Here is a 7495-nt window from a genome sequence, read left to right as displayed (position 1 = left end):
TGAGAAAAAATGATTGAGTAGATCTGCTGGAACTATTTTTTTATAAATAAAAATAGATATTAGTTGTCCGCCATTTTCGATTTTGAAATGTTAGATTTTAATTGAAAGCAAGGGAGGTAAGTCAGGTTTGACATCGCCTAAATTTTAAGAGCTCTTCAACAGTAATAAATATGATGAATCTTAGTAGTTCGATAAATTTTATTTTTACTTATAATTAATTTTCTACTTGATTATTTTCTGTAATTTAAAAAAATTTTTTTACGAATTTCGACATGACAAGTTAGTACATAATAGTGTTTCCATCCAAAATGCATTGATTTGAAATGTCATTGTTCTACACAATCATCCATGATTTTCTTTTTTATGGTGAATTTTAAATTATTTTTTTTTATTTTTTTTATTTTTTAGTTGTACATACGTCAACAAATTCGTTCTAATCACGGTACAATTTTTATCATGAAATTATTCTTCAATTTCAAATTATTTTTTCTGATTTTTACGCAGTGATGCAAAAAATTATGAGTCTTGTATATTTGTAGCACATGTTTCAAACATAAATTTCAATAAAAAAAAAACTTGTGATGAATGGACATTTGGGAATTTCATAATAGATTCCATTTTTTTTTTTTTTTAAGCCACCCTGCTGAGAAATATTCACATGTTAGATTATTTTGAATATAACTCCTCATTTTTCTAATTATAATTAAAACTTTTCTTTTCTTTTAAAATCAAGTTTTTTTTGTTTTTTTTAAATTTTATTGCTTTAAATATTACATAGTGTTATAAAAATTGTTTCAAAAATAACTACATGAAAATAAATAAATCTAAATATTGCTAAAAGATTTTATGTTCCTGAATTTTTTTAGATGAGGATTTATGATTTGTATTGTTCGGACTACTGTTCTCATCTTGAGTGTTATTCACACAATGTTTCAGTCGATGTAACCTCCAAGCTTCTTCAAGTGTATCATATCGAACTCTGGAATCTTTCTGTTAAACTCTGGAATCTACACAAAAACAGAACCCTTTATATATTTCATGGGGGTAGCATGTTCTCATTCCGTCAGCCATGACTAAGCAATCAAAAAAGGAACAATTTAATACTTAGAAAGTGCTCGACTGAACTCCAATCTATGCCCCCCCCCCGCCAAACTTACCAAAAAAAAAACGCTCGACTAGCTCCAACCACTATATACAATTTTCTCCATACTCTGTCTGGACCTAAATCTAAACACAGATTCCATGAACAAAGTTTCTTTCCGCAGAACTACCAGTCTGTGGAACACTGTTCCGCTGGCCTGCTTCTTGTTTGAATACAACATGATAGCTTTCAAATCTAATGTAAACAAGTTCTTGTTGAGCCGTCCCCATAAATCAAATTCTACCCAATTTACACCATTAACGATTGCTACACTTACATTCATTAACCCTTATCCTCGAGTGGCCTTTGGGCCTTGATAAGTGGTGACTCCCAAGTAAAAGAAAAAAAAAAGAAAAGAAGTAGAAGTGCTAAGTAATTCTCAATTGTATTTAAGTATCACCCACACTGAGGATTGAACTTTCAAGCTCCAGACGAGTGTTGTCCTTGAAAAGAAAATCATTTGGAAAGAATAACTCCAAACTGTTCTGCTGATGATATTGACAATTGATTTTGAGATATTAGTTCAGAATATCCACTAGGTTTATATAATAGTGCTCAATAACAAATAGAGCTATTTCTATTAATATTTATTTATACAGATATGTATATGTCCGTATAAATAAATATTATATATACAGTACAATCACGTTGACATACCGGTTCTTGCTAGATGACAGAAGCTCATATGTTGAAATCAACGGGAGAGTCCATCATCATAAATATATATATATATAAGGCGAAATTTTATAAATATCAGTAAAACCCAACTTAAATGACTCTGTTTCAGCGATATTAACTGGAACCCCTTAATGATGGAACACGTACATCAAGTCTGTTGCCAGGGTCGCTGGAAAGATGGTGGGTTCCTTTTACCACTCCAGAAGATATCTCACTACTGAAGCAATTCTCTATCTATATAAAAGCCAAGTACGTCCAAGGATGGAATACTGCTGCCATATCTGAGCAGGAGCTGCTAAAAAATAGCCTATCCTGCCTTGACAGAATACAAAATAGACTTTGTGGCTTAGTGGGGGATGCCCTTTTCTCTTTTTTTTTTTTTTTTTTTTTTACATAGGCATCACCACTTATCAAGGCCAAGAGGCCACTCGAGGATAAGGGTTAAAGAGTGTACAGTAGACAATTGGACAATATAGTAATAAAACTCGAGTTTCTTCAGCTATGATCGAAACCGGTAACATTATTTATTAAAAAAAAAAAAAAAAAAAAAATAGATGACTTAAGTGTCATCAGCTATAATCGAAACCGAAACCAAAACTTATGAAGAATTCTTAGTAAAACTATTTATTACAAGAAATGGAAGTCCATAACAATTAAACGACAGTCATTTGGATGTAAGTGTGACACACAAAAGAAATAACACACATGCTATCCTATTAATTTATGGCAATTATTCAGATCATTGTCCTTAAGCAATGGTGAGTCTGGTCAGTATTAAAATAAGTGACCATTTGGGAATTCCAAGTGCCGTATGTGTTCTCTATTTATCTCGGCATTGTTTCCAGTCGTCCTGAACTTCTCCTTGCCATTGAACTCAAGTAGTGCCAATTCAGAAGAGGTGTGGCTGGAGATTGTGAAACCCTTGCCTCACAATTACACGTGCAATTGCCCTTACAGGGGGTATCCTTTGTCTTTCAAGACCGAACGGAGGCGATGATGATGATGGATGTAATTCTCACAACGTTTTAGCCGATCTAACCTCCGATTTTCTTCAAGAAAATCTTGCTGAGCTCAAATCTTTCTATCGAACCCAGGAATCTGTATGAATTTTCGAGCAGAATCCTTTATTTAATCCATAGAAGTAGCTTGTTCTCGTTCCGTCAACCATGACCGGGTAGAAGTCTTAAATAATTCATACTTATATTCTAGCAGGTGGGGGCAGCCTCGCCTGTTCGGAAAATATGCTAAAATATGCTGGTTTATTTATGCTAGTTTCATATTATTACAGACAGGTCTCTATTAAATATTATATTGTACCTCATATAGATAGTACTGATTTCAAAAGTAAAAAAAAAAGAAAAATGCCAAAGTGCCATCAGCTAGAATCGAAAACAAAACATTTAACTCTTTAAATACGTTGCCTACTGTTTGAGCTATCAACATATAAGAAATATTTAAAATTAAACCACTAAGAATTGAAGATTCTACTCCCAGGAGATTGTCACTTAGATGTGTTTATAAATTAGCTCATTAATTATGCCACGGGTCCTTGGATGAAATAAAAAGGTTCCATTCGAAATTCTGTACATATTCTCTGAGTTTGACAGAAAGATTCCACAGTTAAACAAGTTGAGAAGAGTCGTCCAAATAATTTACAGCATGTACAGTTACAAAATCTTACTTACCTGGCATTGTTTCGTTGTATTCCAAACTTGAAATATTCCAGACAGTAAGTCTACAGAGATTTTAAGAACCTCAAGTCATTTTCTATTTTAGTCTATTTCCCTGCAACCTCTCTCCCACAGAAGAAACGTTGCGAGCCTGTCCTTGTTTTATCGTTATTTCAATGGCAAGTGCTCGTCTGAGCTCCAATCTCTGGTCCCCCCTCGCCAATCCTTTACGAAAAACACCCGTCTAGCTGAATCCACTGTCAAAAATTTTCCCCACTCTCTATCTGCGCCTAAATCAAAACGTAGATTCCATGAACACAGCGTCTTTCTTAGAACAGCACGCCAGTGGAACTCTGTTCCGTCTGCCTGTTTCCCACCTGACTACAACTTGGATGTCTTCAAATCCAACGTAAACAAATTCCTGATGAAACGCCCCCCTTAAGTAGACACGTTATGAAATCTCAACACTAACGTACAACGTACTGTACATGCAATAACCCTTATCCTTGAGTGGCTTCCGGGCCTTGATAAGTGGTGACCTCCTTGTAAAAAAAAAAAAGAGATGAGTAACATTGTCAAAGCGTATATTAATCCACATTGTTTTTTTTTTCTGATCTTTATATAATTTCACTTATAATAGCTCTACATATGTATTGAGCACCTTTGAAAAGGTATTGGTTTTGAGTTCAATACATTTGAACTTATATATTAAAAGAATTTACGAATATTTTTTTAAGTGTCTAAAAAAAAAAAGAAGTTAAACATGTTTTTTTGGCGTACTTGTCCAGAATTCCCCCTTGTGAAAAAAAGCACAAAATAAAGAAAAATATGTGAGGTATGTATCATAATCGGATGAAAATATTGTGCATCAATGTAAATTGATAAAGTAGTTTTATTTTTAAATAAAAAAAATCAAATTTTATGGCTAAACGAATAGCAACGATATCACAATGCCTTCTTGAAAACAAGCTGAAGGAACAAGGACAATAACTTTTTTTTTTACATGGAGTTCACCACTTATCAAGGCCCAATGACCACTCGGGGATACTCCAAATAATTCAAACTTGCAAGATTTTAAAAAGCCATTCTTAATAGAGGGAGAAGAGAGTTCGAAAAACTCAAATTTGCTTAAAAATAATTTTCTTTACAAAAATAAAACTACTTGATCACTTTGTGATTATTGATGTACGATATTTTCTTTCCACTATGGATACTTACATCATAGAGGTTTTTCTTTCTTCTTTTTTTTTTTTTTTTTTTTTTTCAACAGGGGAGCAGGAGCGAAGTCTAGATAAGCGCCATTTTTAAAAAAAAATTCCCAAATATTTTTATTTTCTGTTTTGAGGCAATTAATTCTCAGTAATTAATGTTTTTGCTATTTTTTTTTTTTAGATTTGTCGCTATTGCCTCAAGTATTTCCCTTTTCTATCCAAAAACAAAAAAAAGAAATGTCTGTTGTATAATATTTCTTCACAAAGTTTATGTATATATGTATATCTTTTTTTCTGTTTTTCTTTTTTTCTTTTTGACTTAGATTTTGAAATGGACTCTGTTAAACTGAGCGTAATAATATGAATAAATGTCAGCTACTTACTATTTGGAATATATATATATATATATATATATATATATATATATATATATATGAATTTAAGTATATGCATAGAATTATGTACATATTTGTTGAAAATTTGTAAAAAAAAAATCTAATTGTTTCACAGCTATTATTATGGAGACAATCTAGGGTTTTTTTTTTTCCTTTTAATTATTTTGAATTGAAAAGAAATTAAAAAATTATCTACAATGATATTTATTTATTTATTATTGTATCTATCTGGTCAGGCTCTTTGCCTGGATAAATGTGATTCTTTTACTCTCTAAATTTCCCTGTCTTCCATCAGTTGCCTCAGATCTTCAGGATCACAGTTAGCATCATTTGCTGGATGTATGTGAATCTAGGTCGTCCGATCTTCATGCGTCCATGCTGTGGAGTCCACAGCAATACATCACCTTGTCTGTTTAACCAGATGAATAAACTACTCATGCACGAAAAACACAAGGAGACTTTGCTGAGTTGAAATGTTACCACAGGCAAGATAAATTACTCTTCGGTGATTAGATGTCTTAAAAATTGGTACAAACCTGTTTTTGTGTAGCCTGTAGGGTCCTGTGCACCTGTGCAGTAAAAAAAAAATGAAGAAAAAAGAAAAAAAATGGTCGCCTTTTCTCTTTATATGCTTGCAATATTGTCACCTAATATGCAAAAAAGATGCTTCTGGTTTGAAATAAAAAGTCTAATCTTTCAGAGACCGAATTGATTTTCGATTTGGTCATTGGAGTAGCAAGTCTTGTTAGCAATGCATCATGTTTTGGAGATCAAAGTTTTTGACACCAGAGTTGAATTTTGAGTAGTGAATTTTGACAGCAATGTGTCGAATTTGACATCAAAAATTGTTACTTGGAAGTGTACAGCCATTAACATTTGTTTTAAATTAATGTGTAAATCCTCTCCGATAAAACTTTGAATAACTCAAGATTTTATCAGAGAATTTACTTATGGAAAGAGACTACATAACTAAAATTATTTCTTTCTTGAATTATGTTTTTTAACTTGAAACTTAAGAGACACAGATGGACAGACATCAAAATGACATCCGCTCTAGATTATTTACACTGTTGGCCGTGTCTTATCTGCATGGCTTCCAGGGTAAGACTGACTAGCAAACCTTTGTTTCTCTCACCCAAAAATGTGACCTCATGTCATATCGTAATTGTTCAACTATGTCTTATCTACGGAGTTTGACTTGTTGCCTCCTTGCTTCCTCATGTGACCCGTCTCTGGATACAATTCTGTTTGCAATAAGGTTATCCTGATATGCACTAAAGGTGACCCTTATCAAAATTCATGCTAGTTAACTTAATCGCTACTTACTGGCGTAGGGTCCTTAGTATGTAACACAATAGATGAAGACAACTGTGGAATTTCCATTGTTTTATATATTTGGATAACTATAAAACTAAGCTTTTATTTATGAAAAATTCCGCTGGCCTATGATTTAGCATGACACCATAACTAATGTTAGTTAAATGCATCATGCCGAAAAATGCTTCCAAATTGATTTGGTTTCAGAATATTATTTTTCATTAAAAAATCCAAAACTGTTATGAAAAGTTCTTGTTGAACCGTCTTCTTGAATAATCAAATTCTACCCAATCTTCATCATTATCAATCATCAAGGTGTTATACCATTGACCACCTGACCCTCATAAACCCTTATCCTTGAGTAGTCTTTGAACCTTGATAAGTGTTGACTTTCATGTTAAAAAAAAAAGGTGTATTGTCATGATATGTTTAAGCACTGCACAATATTCTGTGTTGTTGTCAAGATGTTAGCAGTTGCAAAATCTTATATATAAACGGCTATATGTCTGCCTGTCTGTCTCCATATTTTCAAACTCTATCTCTTCCAAAACTAAAAGTCACAGAGCTACGCTAGGGGCTTCAAATGATTGGATTTTTTATGGACCGTTCTTCTATGGGTCTTTAGCTAGTTATAATAGTTTTTAAGGGTTCAAAATTAAAAAAAAAAAAAATTGTTATACATTTTGTACATTCATCTTAGTTTATTTCTAGTCATGCATGTCACGTTGGTACAGTGGTAACGTCACCTGCTTTGAATGCTGCAGTTTTGCTTTCGGTTTCGATTCTAGCTGATGGCACCCATATACTTTTTTTTTTTTTTTCTACTTTTGAAATCATGATTCTATAATAATATATATGAAATCTGGACAAATTAAAATATCATATTTAAGACTATTTTATGACCGGGCAAAACTGGGCGCCCCTCCCTCCCCCACTAGTTAAGATCTATTTTCTTTTGCATTTGCATCTAATCACCCGCAGAGTGATTGTTTATGTAATTCAGTGAGATAACAGAGGCATGTTATCACTTGCATAGTGATATGTGTACATGTGTTGGGTTTTTCCTATTTAAGTAAAAAAAAA

Source organism: Euprymna scolopes, chromosome 10 (assembly GCF_053919585.1).
Source record: "Euprymna scolopes isolate OS-2025 chromosome 10, ASM5391958v1, whole genome shotgun sequence".
NCBI lineage: Eukaryota > Metazoa > Mollusca > Cephalopoda > Sepiida > Sepiolidae > Euprymna > Euprymna scolopes.
Note: the sequence above shows the minus strand (reverse complement) of the source record.